The following is a 16,838-nucleotide window of genomic DNA, read 5'->3' as shown; positions in this document are numbered from 1 at the left end:
ATGTAGCAAATGAGGCCAAAGATAATATTATTTGCTTAGGGGTAGGTAGGAATTTTATAGGGAAAAAATGTGAAGCTAAGAAACAAAGCTATTTAACTGCCCCTGGGCTTGTCCTCACCCCCATTCCTGGCTCAAAATAGCAAAAAGTAAAACACTTTGTCCTCTTTCAAACAATTTGTTCTCAAATTATTTTGTGTCACGTGTCATTCTCTCCGTAAATCCCACTGAGTTCAGGTCTCAAATTAAATGCATCAAATACCATGCAAGGCATTAAATAAATAAATAAATAAATAAATAAATAAAGTGACCCTTGGACATTGATTCATTAAGAAATTGTCCAAGGGCATACCCTCCAGTCCTCTCTCCTATGGACCCCTCTTAGGCTCTATTTCATTAAGACCTTGCTATGACACAGCTACCGTCACCCATACCTCACTGTTCAGATTTATGTTATCTCTAGGCTTAAAACGAAGGTTAAACTTTTTAAAGGGTCTTTGGAAATTTATGAGGAAATATCTAGTTTCTCAGCACAGGAGAAATGTTGTAAGTCATCGAAATCTGTACAAATCAAATGAAGTCATTACAAATGACCCTGATCTTTCTCAGATGCTGCCATGTTAACCGCAACGAGCACATAAATTTTGATAAATCTCATCTCATGGCTAATCTTTCGCCAAAACTGTGACCAATTAAAATCAGTTTGTGTTCTTATAGTAATGGTCACAATTAAACCTAATTTAGGGACCTGAGAACTCATGACAAAGTATGAAGACATTTGCCTTCCTGTACTGACTGAACTCAGTGCCTCATCTTTTCACTCTCTGGGATGAAGGAGAGTTTCTACAGCATCCTGAGAGAATTTTTAAGAAACCCTAAACACCCGTCCAAAGTCTGTCCAAATTTGACCTTACTTTGGAGACCACATTGTGAATGACAGCCATATTCCTTCGTGGGAGGGAATTCGTCGACCCCTGTGATCAAAGAGGAAAAAAAAAAGCACACATCTCTTCTTCCAAAGAGTAAAGAAATAAAACACCAAATGATCCTTTAACCTTATGTTCATGGTAGAAAACACAGGAAAAAAAAAATCAAACTTCAAACTCAGAGACCCACAGCTGTAAACCTCCTTCCAACTCTCATCGGTGCAAAACGACAAATGGTGAAGAACTCAGAAATGAGCAGCACTTCACAAGAGCATATTGATTTTCAATAAAGCCATTTACACCTTTTTGCTTGGACTACAAGTAGCCTGCTGTTTTCCCAAAGCCTCTGCCACTGAATTAAAAAGTGTGGACAATGTCCTTCCTGGCTACACAAAGTTGTCTTTGGATATATTCTTGATGAGAAGAATGTTCCAACCTTGACCAGAGAGGAAAAGGGAAACAAAAATGGACAAAATGACTTTTGATATTTTTCCCTGACTGAGTTAATTACTTGGAAAAGAAAAAAAGAATGCCCAGTCCCCCAGAACAAAAAGGCATTTGTTTGAAATATAGCATAGCTCATATTGGCTTTGCACCAGCGAGCCTTCCAATAGACAGAACACAGGAAATTAAGAAGAGACTGCCTTGGGAAAATATTTTACATCCTAGGTGAATGGTGATATTTTTTTATTGCAGTCCTCTAGAGTAACACCTCAGTGTCCATTGAAAAATGAGAAATTTTTCATGAAAAAATTAAACTGAAGACAGAGCTAATATGATTCACCCTGTTGCCAGCTGACCTTCTGTCTTACTATGGTTTTGATGCCACAAGCCATTGACCCTCCAATGTAAAGCAATAATAATGACGGGAAGGAGGAAAATATGACAATGCAGACAGAAGGAAAAAAGAAGAAACTTTGTATGACATGATACCAATCTGCTGATGGTTGACCGCCAGCATCCATGATGTCCCTCCCCTTATTCGAGGGAGTGCTTCAGTTGGAGGAACTGACACAAGGAAGAGGGGCTGTGATTGCTATAAATCAATCACGGCAAACCCGTCCCCCCACCCCCGCCATAGTGACTGGTTTAAGAACCAAAGCTAGTGCATCAACTGATAGATGAATAAATACAGTGCAATATATCCATGCTCTGGAATGTTATTTGGCAACAAGAAGAAAGAAAATACTGACATGGGCTACATAACATGGATGAAACTTAAAAATATGGTAAGAGAAAGACACTGGTCACGGATGATCATGTATTGTGTGATTCCACTTACATGAAACATCCAGAATAGACAAATCTATAGAGGCAGAGGGCAGATCTGTGGCTACCTAAGGCTGAGGGTAATGAAAGAAGTAGGGGATAATGGCTAAAGGAATGGGAGTTGCTTATGGGGGTAATGAAAATGTTCTAATGTGGTGAAGGATGCACAACTCTGTGAAGATACTAAAAAATCAGTGAATTGTACACTTCAGATTGGTGAATTGTATGGTATGGGAATCACACTTCAATTAAGCTGCTAGAAAGAAAAAAAAAAAAGGCTAAAGCCAACGGTCCCATGAAATCCCCCTGGCCATCTTCATTTGCTAATTCAATAAAAAAATATTTATTAGATGACTTCTAAGTCATGTACTGTTCTAGACAAAGAATATAACACAGGAAATCGAACATACAAAATTTCTGCACTTATGGAGATTACAAACAAGAAGCAAAGGAAAAGTTAAGTAAAAGGCATAACAAGTTAGATGATGGTGAGTTAGACAGAATGAAGCCACAAAGTTGGGTTGTGCTTGGCCAGAGGAGATCTGACTGAGAAGATGATATTTGAATAAAGGCCAGAGGGGATTATTGGTTCAGACATGGGCATGGGACCCAATTTGGTCCAATGGAGCTAAAAGGAAAGAAAAAGCCTTTTGTTAAGTGGCTAGGGAAGAGGTTAGCATGCACTCTCTCTCTCTCTTCCTCTCTCTCTTCCTCTCTTCCTCTCTCTCTTTCTCTCTCTCTCTCTCTCTCTCTCTCTGTCACACACACACACACACACACACACACACACACACACACAGAGTCAGATGTGAAAGACAAAGCATGGACTCCCAGTCCTATGCTCTGTATCCACCAGGAGCTCCTGCCCGAGCACAGGACAACAGAGCAGAGCTGCAGAGAGAATCTGGATTTTTATAAGATCATCAGTTACTAACATTGAAATCCCTCCCCTACCTCTCTACTTCCAGGTGTGTGAGCTAATCAATTTTCTTATTGTTTATACCACGCACGCCGTACAGAGATATCTTCCCCAGGAAAGATAGCAAGGTTCATTTTTAAGAGATTTCTCATTGCTTTCCTCACAGCCACCAATGGGGAAATTACCATGGGGCTGAACGCCAGCCTCACCAGCATGTTTTCATTCATTACTTAAGCCAAACATTACTGAGTGTCTCCTCTTGCAAAGCACGGCTACTCTGCCAAGGACACAACAGCGTACACCTGAGAGGACTGTCAGGTCCAGAAGGAATGACAGACAAGCAAGTAAGCAAATAATGAAGTAAAACAACTACCAAATGTCATAAATAAACTTGAAGGAAAGAAACTGGGGGGTGAGAAGCCGAGTAACAAGAGAAACTACCCTGCAGGATATGAATGGAAAAGACCTCTCGAAGGAGGTGACTTTAACAGCTCTATTCATGTCCCCACTCCAGTGGATTCATCGTAGATCTTCATGAGCAAAGATGAACATCACTCAAGTGGAGGGGTGGGGGAGATGCAGTGTTTCAGTAATATATCTTCAGATTCTCTTTAAGAAAATACCATAGAGAAATCAAATTGTCCTTTTCAGAATGTTTTAGGTTGGTTCTGGTCCTGCTGAAGAGACAAATCTCTCACTGCAAGAGTGCAGGAGCAAGGCCAGTTTCTTATAAGACACCTTGCCAAATGTTTGGGACCAGAAAAGGATAACGTGATATTGGAAGGTGGGCTTAAGGCAACAGGGAGGATGGAGACTGCATGGCTCACAGAAAACAGGAAAATTCAAATAATGTTGAAAAATACTCTGTGGGCCAAATAAAATATGTCTGACCAAACTGCCTGAGGAGACTGTTTTGACTTCTTTCCTAAGAGTTCATTTCAACACCTGAGGGCATTTTTATAACTTTTGGAAACATCGAAAATAATAAAAAATGACCGTTTTCAAAAGTGAAAGGCAAAGATGCAGAGCTACACCAATGAAAATATGTGAGAATAAGGCAAAAAGAGTGAAATCTTTGTCAGGAAAATAGCAATAATTCTGTTTGCCTTTATTATAAATATTACCTTGACAGAGAGGGATGGAACAGGACAGCAGAGCCAAGGAGGCCCAGGTATCATAGTTGAGACCAAGGGCCCACACAGTGGGGGTGATGGTGATGGTGATGGTGGGGATGGCTACCACGTTTTCTCCCTTGCTATCTGGCATTTAGGAGATGTAGGCTGAGAACATTCCAGCATGCATTAAGAAGGCAGCTACATGCCCATTTTAGATTTTAACTGTGCTATCAACATCAGGATTTTTTTCTACCATTTCAGTAAACATTTTTGGAGTTTTAAACACAACAAAGAATGACACAGGAGAATAGGAAATATCAGATGGTAGACATATTTCACACAATACACCCTTGCAATCTCTAGAAGAACCAATAAAAGAAAAAGTATATTAATATTACTACTGCATGCATAGAGGTAGAAAAGGAATAATAAAAATAATAAATCCAAAAGAAGATAAAAAAAGAAAAAAAAAACAAAGAAAGATAAGAAAGGAGAAAAAATACATAGAACAGGGAGACCAAAAAAATGTTAATTATTGATTTAAATTTATATTTGAGGGGTGCCTGGGTGGCTTAGTTGGTTGTGTCCAACTCTTAATTTCAGCTCAGATAATAATATCAGGGTGTTGAGATTGAGCCCAGTCAGGCTCTATGCTGGGCATGGAACCTGCTTAAGATTCTCTCTCTCCCTCTCCCTCTGCCCCTCCCCATGCTCACGGGCATATGTTGTGTATGTGTGCATGCACACGCTCTCTCTCTCTCAGTCTAAAAAAAAAAAAAAAAAAAAAAAAAGGAAAAAATGTAGTATATTAGAAATCACGTCATACATTTAGGGAATAAATGTTCCAATTGAAGAACAAAAAAAGGCTAATTTTTTTTAAGTATATGCCATTTACAATAGATATGTAAAATAATGTAGTTAACCAGATTAATGAAATAAAGGAGAAAATCATAAGATTACTTGATAGATGCAGAAAAAGTTTGATAAAATTCATAATTCACTCACAGTTATTCTTAAAAAGGTCTTAGAGGCAGCTGGGTGGTTCAGTCGAAGTATCTGACTTCAGTGCCTGTCATGATCTCAGGGTCCTGGGATCAACATTGGGCTCCCTGCTCAGCCAGGAGTTTGCTTCTTCCTCTGCCTCTCCCCTGTCACATGCATGTTCTCTCTTGCAAATAAATAAATAAAATCTTTTTAAAAAATTCTTAGACAAAGAAGTAAACTTCCGTAATTTTATCAAAGCTCACAGTGAACAAATAAATGTGATACTTAAATATTAGATGTTGAAAACTTTCCCCAACATTAGGAATGAGATATGAAAACCTCTAATATTACTTCTATTCACTATTGATTGAAGGCCTAGACAGTACATTAAGGTAAGAAAGGGAAACAAAAAACAATAGGATTGGAAAAAATGTATAAAATTCTCATTATTTTGCAGATGATATTATTCTGTTTTAATAAAGAACGTATAAGTAAATTATTAGGATTAATAAATAAATGTATCAGGTTTCCTGGATAAAGTTTAATATTTTAAAAACAGTTTTATTTATATGTTAGTCAAAAACAGTTTGAAAATGGCATATTAAGAATAAAACTTATAATGTTATAAAAATATAATAAATATGAGTAAATCTAATAAAAGATCTATAAGACTACTACACAGAAAACTATAAAACATTACTTGGTAAATTTGAAGAAGACCTAAACAAATGAAACCATTTACCATATTAATGAATTAATTAATCCAACATCGTGATAATTCTCCTTAAATTTATATATGGATTTAATGCAAACTCAGTATAATTACCAAAAGATACATTTCATGGAAATTGACAAGAAAATTTCAACTTTTATGTGAAATGCAATGAACCAAAACTAGCAAAGATATCTTAGAAAAAGAAGAAAAGTTAGGACTGCTCTCCCAGATACCAGGACTTATTCTTAAGGGTACATTAAGACAGTGTGGTATTGGGTACAAAAATAGAAAAACAGATTGTTGGAACAGAAGAGAGTCCAGAAATCTAACCATACATATAAAGTTGCCTAACTAACAACCCAGTTTGGTACCACAGACACCGTAAGATAAAGATATTCTTTTTAGTAAATGACTTTGGGTCAAATATCCACTTTAGAAACACTTAACCTCTACTATATGCCATACACAAAAAAATTAATTCTAGATTTATCATGGATATAAATATGAAAAGACAAAATAATAAATCTTCTGGAAGGAAAAAGTAAAGAACATCTCTATGACCTTTGGATAGATAAATATTCCTTAAGTAGGATACAAAAGGCATTACCATAACAAATATTAATAAATTTGACCACATTAAAATTAAGAACTCTATTTATCAAATACACCATTACAAAAGTGAATATACAAGTAACAAATGAGAGAAGATTTTCAAAACACATGTAACCATTAATAGTTTCATATTCACAATAATTAAAGAGATTCTATTAATCAGTTTTTTAAATGAGACAATGTTAAGAAGCTTAACCCCTATGTTTTCTTCTGGGAGTTCTATTGTTTCAGGTCTTATATTCAAATCTTTAAACCATTTTGAGTTGATTTTTGAACACTGCGCAAGATAGTGGTCCAGTGTCATACTTTTGCATATGGCTGTCCAGTTTTCCCAACACCATTTATTGAAGAGACTGTCCTTTTCTCATTGTATATTTTTGGCTCCTTGATAATAAACTAATTGATCATATATGTGTGAGTTTATTTCTGGGCTCTCTATTTAATTCCATTGATCTATGTGTCTATTTTTATCTCAGTATCACACTGTTTTGATTACTATAATTTTGTAATATAGTTTGAAATCAGGAAATGTGATGCCTCTAGCTTTGCTCATTCTCCAGATTGCTTTGGCTATTGGGGTCTTCTGTGGTTCCATAAAGATTTTATTTTATTTTAATTTTTCCATAAAGATTTTAGAATTGCTTGCTCTATCTCTGAAAAATGCCATTGAAATATTAATAAAGATTGCATTAAAAAAAGATTGCATTAAATCTGTAGATTGCTTTAAGTAGTATGGGCATTTTAATAATATTAATTATTCCAACCCATGAGCACATATGCTTTTTCCATTTATTCATGTCTTCTTCAATTTGATCTCAGGGTCCTGGGATCAAGTCCCACATTGGGCTCCCTGCTCAGCCATGCTCTCCCTCTCCCCTGTCACGTGCATGTTCTTTCTTTCAAATAAATAAATAAAATCTTTAAAAAAAAAGTTCTTAGACAAAGAAGTAAACTTCCTTCTCCCTCTCCTCTGTCACGTGCATGTTCTTTCTTTCAAATAAATAAAATCTTTAAAAAAAAGAGTTCTTAGACAAAGAAGTAAACTTCCTTAATTTTATCAAATTTTGTCAATGTCTTATAGTTTTCAGTATACAGGTCTTTTACTTCCTTAGTTAAATTTATTCCTAGGTATTTTATTCTTTTTGATGCTATTGTAAATGGGATTATTTACTTAGTTTCTCTTTTTGATAGTTTGTTTTTAGTGTATGGAAATACAATTGATTTTTGTGTACCAATTTCATATCCTGCAACTTTACTGCATTTGTTTATTGGTTCTTACAGTTTTTGTGGCATCTTTCAGGTTTCCTATATTAAATATTATGCCATCTACAAATAGACTCAACTTTATATCTTCCTTTCCAGTTTGGATGCTCTATTTCTTGCCTAATAGCTCTGCCTAAAATTTTCATTTCTATGTTCAATAAAAGTGGTAAGAGTTGACAACCTTGACTTGTTCCTGATCTTATAGGAAAGGCTTTCAATTTTTCACCATTGAGTATGATGTTAGCAATGGGCTTGTCATATATGGCCTTTATTATGTTGAGGTATGTTCTCTCCATACCCACTTTGTTGAGAGTTTTTATCATGATGAGAATTTTTATCATGAAAGGATGTCTAATTTTGTCCAATGCTCTTCTACATCTATTGAGATGATCATATGATTTTTATCCTTCATTTTGTTAATGTGGTGTATCAGAGTAACTGATAGTAGGTTGTTTGTTTCTAGGAATCCATCCATTTCTTATAGTTTGTCCAATTTGCTGGTGTAAAATTGTTCGTAGTAGTCTCTGAAAATCCTTCCTATTTCTGTGGTGTCGGTTGTAATGTCTTCTCTTCCACTTCTGATTTTATTTAATTCAATTATTTCATCAGTGATTTCTAGAAGTTGCTAGTTATTCTATAAGAAACATTTGCCCTTTATCTGCCCTGTCGAGGAACCACTTGAGGTAGCACTCTTGGTAATTTATTCAAGAGTACAAGCCCGTTTGCCAGATCATTTCATGTGAAAGTCCCTGAAAAGAAATTTAAATGCATCATCACAATGACGGGGACTTTTCAGAAATACCCTAAAGTACACGCACAACTATATGGACAAAGATGTTGTATGAGATTCAGTCAAGCATTATATGTAAATATGCTTTGAAAAGTGTGGCCCACTGCATTAAGTGAAAAAAATTGGTTAATTAAAATAACCTGGAAAAGTACTGATAGAACAAGAACCATTTCTCAAATAACATTCAACTTATAGTTAGCAAATTAATATGCTATAGCACAGCATGATTTAGGAGCAATTAAATTTACAGTTCTCTGATTAACACAAGTGAAAGGTTCACACTTCTCATTCCTGTTTGACCTGGGCCCCAAGGCATATGTCTTCCTAATAACTGGGCAGTGACTCAGAAAAAGAGAAAGGAAGCAGGAGCCTTTAGGCTGTACTGAAACATAGCTGAGACTGTTCCAAGAACAAACAATCAAGCTCTAGCTCCATCAACAGCTCCACACAAAGGTTAGAGAACCACTCTGCCTCCTTGGGTTACTATTTTACATCTCTTCCCTATAGGTCTAGCCTTGATAAATCTACTGCTCTTTTTTAACCCATAGACTATTCCAGCACACCTTTGGTATCCAAAGATTTGATGACTAAAGGGAATTAAAAGATTCATAGACATCTAAGTGATTCATCTGAATATATTCAATTGAAGTAAACTAATTAAAAATGATACCACTTTCACAAAAACAAATCTATTATTTACACAACCCGTGGCATTCATTGGATGCTTGCTGCATTGATTTAAAAATACCAACACCAATAACAATGAAACAGTATCAATTTGTAGATTACTGTGGAAGCTAAGAACTTGGCTTTTGGTTTTATCTATCTTGAGATAAATAATTGTTCAGTGGGTCAGTTTACCCCACTGTGAGAGAAGTTATTTTGATTATCTTCCACACCTCTCACAGCAAAGACCATTTTAGACCAAAATCTTTAACTATGGAGGAAAATAACACATTTATCAAAGGGTATTGATCCATCCATAGCATATACAACTGTGAATGCTAAAGGAACTGGGCTGTGAGAACAGTCTGTGATATCCATGTGTGACATTTATTTCTCTCACTGATTGCCAAGGTCTATTCTCTCATACTGACCCACCAGGTAGGTGCCTCTTTCCTCTCCTACAATTCCTGGACTAGAAGTTAGAACCAAGAAGACTTTCCCGAAAGAGCCGGGGCGCCTCTCTTGTAAATACTTGAGAGTAGCTTTGTTTTCCTTCCCTAGGAGAAGAAAATCAGTTCTATATAATCACTGTGTTACAAATATATACTCACACTAAAACAAATTAAAATAAACTATAAAAGAATCAAAAAGCTTTCTTGCATTTTTACTAAAAAATAAATTTAGAATCATTACCTCGACTCTATTCAACACTCATATCCCTTCCATTGTCCAACCTATTCTCCATCTTCTCTCAAGATGGAAGAAGTTGTCAAAAAAGAAAAGTTAATTTCAAATGTCTCACTCCAAAGCACCCTTCTTGTTCTCAGGGCTGATTTTCCAAGCTGATTTCACCCAGCATCTGGGACACACCAAGGCAGGGACTCAACAAATGCTATTTAATAAGTTGGCTGAATCCTATCCCTCCACTAGAAGCAGTGATGAGGCAGGGCGGGACTGGCTAAAAAAGAGACAAGAAAATTTGCTCAAAGGAGATCCAAAGAGTGGCACTAGAAAAAGTCCCAGCACTTAACAGTTTACACACTATTTCTAGATCAGAGAAGAGTCAAATGGTCAACTCAGGAGTGCTAGTAACAACAGCTACCACTATTTTTTGAACATTTAACTCTGTGCCATTTATATATGCTGTGTCACTTAGTACCTTGGCAGGTACCAGGACTATTATCATTATTATTCCCACTTTGTCAATAAGAAAACTCTATTAGTTATCTATTACTGCATAATAAATTATCCCCCAAACATAGCAACTTAAAACAGCAAATGTATTAGTTCATATAGTTTAGGAGGGTCAGAAATCCAGTGGCAGCTTAACTACAGAGTTCTGACCTAGAATCTCATGAGGTTGCAGTTAAGATGTTGGTTGGGGCTGCAATCATGAGAAGATTTGTCTGAGGCTAGAGGATCCACTTCGAAGCTCACTCACTTGACTTTTAACAGAGGACCTCAGGTCTTTCCCACATGAGTTCGTAAGGTAGTTCACAACACTGCTGCTGGCTTCCCCCAGAACAAGTGTTCTAAAGTGCAAGAGCCACTAAAATGGAGGTTTTGGTATTCTATAACCTAATCTCAGAAGTAACACACCATCATCTCTGCACATTTTATTAGTTACACAGACCAACTGGTAAATATGAAAGGTGATTACATGTGGGTGTCAATATGAGAAGTTAGGGATCATCAGAGGCGGTCTTGGAAGCTGGCTATCACACTCACACACAAAAAATGATGCACAAAGAGTAAAGTTCATACTAAAGAAATCAAGATTTAAACCTAGAGGTTGTTATTCTATTTGGAGCCCTAAATCCTTTAGGACAACTGAGCTATTATAAGCCAATACGGAATAAAACATGCAGACTTAGTGGGCCACCCTTCATGTTTGAAAGCCCTCCACATATTGGCTTCAACTCGAGAGTTTCTACTCAAATACCTTTGACTCCAGCATGGCTGCAAGTCTTATCAGCACACTGGTGTACTTTAGTGCAAGACTCTCAACCTGTTTATCATCCTTCCTTCCCCCAGTCTCTAGATATTAGAAGTCCTGTCCAAAACCAAGTCTTTGTGTTTGTCTGAAAACAAAGACTTGGGGTGGAACAATAAAACACACCTCCGAGATTGTGCTAATTTGGTAGGTTTAAATAGTAAAACAGAATTTTTTTTTTAAGTTCTCTTGCAATTCCCCTACTTGGAAATAAATTCACATGCTCACTTCAGCTAAACACAAAGGGAAGAAATAAGTTTTCAGTGACTTTTCAAAAGATTGCTAGACATATTTCTTTAACAAACATTCATTTCCTGGATTAGACACTAAGGAACTTATATTATCATTCTATTTTATTTATTCTGTGCATCTGTGGATTATAGAGTAGATCATGTTAAGTATAATGCTTTGAAAGGACCCTTCAGAGAAAGAACTAAATGAATTTTCCCATCTATTCTTAATATTCCCCCTACTGAATCCAGATAGCAACAGGAAAATTCAAAGCTATTATTTTTAATGTCAAATGCCTTACTAGTCCAATAAAAGGGGGAAAGATATTAAACTTTTTATACAACAAGAACCAGATAGCACATATCTTCAAGAAACACATCTTAATCAAATTGAACATAGGAAATTAAAAAGAGGGTGGATGAGTGAAGGTATCCATCCTCATTTAATTAAAAAAAAAAGAGCACTGGCAATCCTTATGAATACGAGAGCATGTATTTTTCGCCTTTGTTCCTTTCAGAGGAATAGTGTGGATTAATTTGGGTTCAGAAGGTTCTGAAAAACCTGAGAAATTGCTGTACTCATTGTTCTCAGATGAAAAAGAAACATTCCTTCTTTTAGACAAGCCCATTTTACCTTAGGAAGCAACACCAGTGAGTGGGAGATATGAACTTCTGAAAGTCACCTCTGTAGCCTTGACCAAGGGGATTAAAATGCCTTTCTGATGACTTTATATAGAGTGGCTATAAACTTCAGATGAGATACCCCATTTAAAGCCTGCTGGGAAACAAAAGCCTTATGTAAGTATAAGGTGGGGAAAGTAGTAGTGTGCTTCGTAAGGTTATCTACATAAAATACTCCAAAATTGGGCATAAAACAAATTCAGCCAACTATCCTACCACAAGAAAAATCATAATAGCAAATATTTATAGAGTACTCACCATCAACAAGGCACTATGTGTTGCTATATTGAATCCTAAATACTACATTTAGTCCCATTTTACGATGGGCCAACAGGTTCCAAAGAGTTAAGCAACTTCCCAAGATTATGCAGCTCTGGATCATGCAGCAGAGCCAGGATCTGAGTCTGACTGCAAGCAGGATTCCTAGCCACGGTGTGAGCCTGTCATGCTGCCTCCATAATGCTGCAGACACTCTGTTCTCCCCAGCTGAGGATTACCCTGCTCATCCTCAGAACATGGAAGACGAACGGAGCCTCACTGTGAGAGCACATACACAAACACATACACCACAGCCTCACACATGCAGAGAGGCTCACGTTACATTACATTCTGCAAGTCAGAAATACTCCTTGACATGAACCACAGTTTAATTATGATTAGAACACTGAGCCAGGTTTGTAAATATATGGAGACATACACCCATTTTTCACTTCACACCTGAGCATCAGCTGAGAATTCAAATAAAAATGTTACTGGTTTGACATGTGTCTTAGTTTCTTTGGGCTGCTATAACAAAAATACCAGAAATGGGGTGGCTTATAAACAACAGACATGTATTTCTCATATTTCTGGAGGTCAGGAAGTCTAAGGTCCAAGCCAGCAGATTTGATATGTGGTGAAAAGCCACTTCTTGGTTCAGAGACAGCCATCTTCTCACTGTGACTTCACATGGCTAAAAGGGTGATGGAGCTCTGCAACCTCTTTTCTAAGAATGGATCTTGCTTGGAGATCAGCTTCAGCCCAGTGAGCTCTGGCCCATTCACTGCATCACAGAGTTGAGGGGCCCCTTGGGACAAAGGGCTGACCAATCTCCCTTGGATTTGCCTTGGATTAAGAGGTTTGCCTTGGTTTGCCTTGGATTAAGAGGTTTACAGAGAGACATGGGACATTCAGCATTAAAAGTAAAAAGTAGGACAGTCTTGAGCAGACAAAGATCTTCATCACTTATGAGATACTCAGTATCAGCCCAACCTGGAGATGAGCGAGAGACTTTAGGGTGAGGCAGATAGTGCTTCTCTTGAGAAGGGGATGCTGTAAGCATAAGGAGCCCATTCTCAAAGGTGGGAAATGCGCTCACCAGCCTCACAGGTGATCTGGGCAGGACACCTCAGTGCTTGCCTATACATATATCCCAGCAACAGTTTCCTTCAATTCCACACCCTGGCTGTTAAATGTGAATATTCATCCACTATGTTTACATATCAAAAGCCACAGCCTCATTAAAACTAAAAGATGAAATTATTGCCAAAAACTCATCACTTGTTTTTTTTCCTCATTCCCTTTGTATGAGACAAAAAAACAGACTATGAAGAGTGGAAGTTAAATCGGATGCTTTGCAATATTTCCGAGTTTCTAGGTAACATGAACTCTCTAAACAAAATCTCAAACCACCTTTGTAAGCCCCACAAGCCAGTGGGGACCCAGGCTCTGGGGTAGGTGGAAATGGACTCCTCCTCTTAGTCTTCCACACCACAGTTTCTTCTTCTGAAAATGGAGCACGAATCCTGGCTTCACAAAAGAACTCTGAGGATTCAACGCAGAGCAAATGTGCCGCCAGTGGTAGCCTTTACTGCTAACTGTTAAACAAAATCTGAAAGCTTGAATTCAAAACCAGTGTTGTAAAGTGGGATGAGAGACTTTCACTAATTAAAATCTAGGTGGTGGCCAGAAGAGTTCCCTATCTGCAGAAAATGTAGAGCTTCATATTCATCCTAGAGTGCACTTGAATGGCACTCAAAAAGATTTATATCTTGGACTTTTATCAAGTGATTCTAAAATATTAACTAGAGTAATTACTTTAGAGAAAGTCAAAGGCCATTAAAAATTTTTTTAAACCCAAAGTGAATGCTGATTCGTGTGACTTTAATATCAGCATGTGTTTTTATGTGTGTGTTTTGCAAGGGAGGGTGGGGTGTTAAATGAAGCTACTGTATACAATTTGATTTGGGAGCAGGAATGAGGGGGCTAACACGATTCCAGCTGCATTTCAACTAGGCTTTTTACACTGGGAGCATGGTTCAGTAACTGCACTTACACATAAATGGGTTTATCCTTGTAATTCAAATAATTGCTTTGGTATTTTCAGTACCAACCAAGTATGAAAGCTTTGTATAAAAGCTGTAGAACATTCCCAGGGGCAGGAAAGTATCTATAGATCAGCCTATGAAACTGTATCCCATCCCCACTTTCTTTGCCTTGTAAGGGGAAAAAAAACAGATATGCTAAATAATACCCATTTCATGGTTTGTCAAAATAAAATGAGATCATTATGTCAAAACCTTTGATAAACTGTAGAGGCTCTTATAAATGAAGGTTTGAGTATTCTAAGTATTATGGAATTCAGAATACCACACACACACACACACACACACACAAACACGAGTTACAGCTAAATGTGCAAACCACAGGAGTGGGAGGGGGAGGCTGGTTCTTCTCAGCTTTTTGACAGGAAGGCAAATTTTCTCCCCTAAAATAAACTTAGTTTGAGATAGAACTGAAAAGATTTGGCAAATGTAAATATCCACTGGTTAACTAGAAGTGAATTATAAACAATACCTACTCAGGGTTATAAGCATTAATGGGGTTAAGTGGAATTTCACACTTGAGGAATTTCATATGCTCAATCTTGACCCAGCTTCAGAAAATATGTGGCTTTACTGTAAAATGCCCTAGAGACTCAAGAGGCATGCTGTTAGTTTGTGGGCAACAAGCAGCAGAATTTAAATCAGGATGGAAAATTAAACACATGGCACTCCCCCCTGGCCTTCTGTTTCTCTCTAGGTGGGAAAGAATCTTACATGACTCTTCCTTCTTCCTAACCCTCTTTTCTAAGCCTCCAGCCTGTTTCAACCTCAGAGTATTTTTTTTTCTGACCACTTCTTCCTCTCTACCCCACACCACTGCTTCAATGACTCAATATCCGGACATTTGGCTGCACCCCTTTCCTCCAGACTCAGGTCCCAGAGAATTGCCCCAGCCGCAGTCTTTCCCAAGTGAACTCATCTTTTTGTCTGCCACCAAGTCAATTCTCCTAAGACGGGGGCTCCAGAGGCCCACCAAATGCTCCAAGAAAATCAGAAATTCAACAGTCAAATCAGTTTGGGAAATGTCACTTATCATATCTCCTTCTTGGAGTATCACTTTTGCAAATTAAGGGTCCTGAAAAGTCCTGCAGCGAAGATACCAACTTCAATCTAGTCAACCCAGATTCTTCAAAGTGAATAATATAACTAACAACCCCTATGAGATAAGTACTATGAGGAGGTTGCCATTTTACAGATGGTGAGACCAAGGCCTTACAAGCTTAGATAACTCCCAAAGGCCATGCAGCCCCTGAATGGTAGATCTGAAGTTCAGACCAGATGAGCTCCAAGGCTAAACACTCTGGTATCCCACAGCGCTGTAATAACAGACTGATGAATCACTGACCTCTACCTCTGAAAACAAAAATACATTATATGTCCATTAACTGAATTTAATTTATTTAAAAAATTAAAAACCTATAAATAAGTAAAAGAAAAATATTAATTAATTAATTAATTTTTTAAAAATGAGAAGCAATCTCTTAAAGTTTCTACTATCTAAGGCTTCGGATCTAAGATTTCCACCAAGTCGCCCTACATACCATTTATCTTTTTTAACTAGATCCTTACTACTCAAAGTGAGGCCTAAGGACCAGCAGTACTGGCATCATCTGGCACCTCATCCAAAATGTGAAATTGCAACACCCCTGCCCCAACCACCACCAGCTCAAAAGAGTCAGAACCCACACTGACCACAGAATCCCATTTGAGAAATGCCACCCTGGAAAGTCTTTAGAGCATAATCTGGTCTGTGCTCACTATTCTTCCACTGGTAATTTTGTCTTCCACAAACCATGTGTCCTGGGCCCATCCATTGGGTAGTGTCAGTCAGCAAACAGCACCTCTTGGACTCGGCCCCCACCCACTCCTACTTACTCCTCAAATTCCTTCCAGATGGTTCTGGGATTTCTCTGCATGTATCTCACATGTGTCCTAAAGTTTGGTGTCCACTTCTCCCTCTCTCATTCTGCGGCCACCTCGATTCTCTGCCAACACCAAGCTGGCAAGCATGCCACCAACAACCGCTGGGGACAGTGTTGTCCTGATGCCTCAGATGCTGAGCCAAGCTTACCAACATGGAGGTGCAGGACATGGTGGGGCTGCCCTACCAGAGCCGGCACTAAGCCCTCAGCTTCCTGTGGACCCAGACCCGTGATTGATTCTCCCACACATCCCAGCATGGGACACAGAGCCTTCACACTCCAGACAGAGGAAGAGATGAGGCAGGGCAGAGTGGGAAATCCAATGATTAGGGCAGAAGGATTGTTCATTTTATAAAACAATTCCTTACAAGGATGCCTCAAAACTATAGATTT

Source organism: Canis lupus, chromosome 8 (genome assembly GCF_048164855.1).
Source record: "Canis lupus baileyi chromosome 8, mCanLup2.hap1, whole genome shotgun sequence".
Lineage (NCBI taxonomy): Eukaryota > Metazoa > Chordata > Mammalia > Carnivora > Canidae > Canis > Canis lupus.
Note: the sequence above shows the minus strand (reverse complement) of the source record.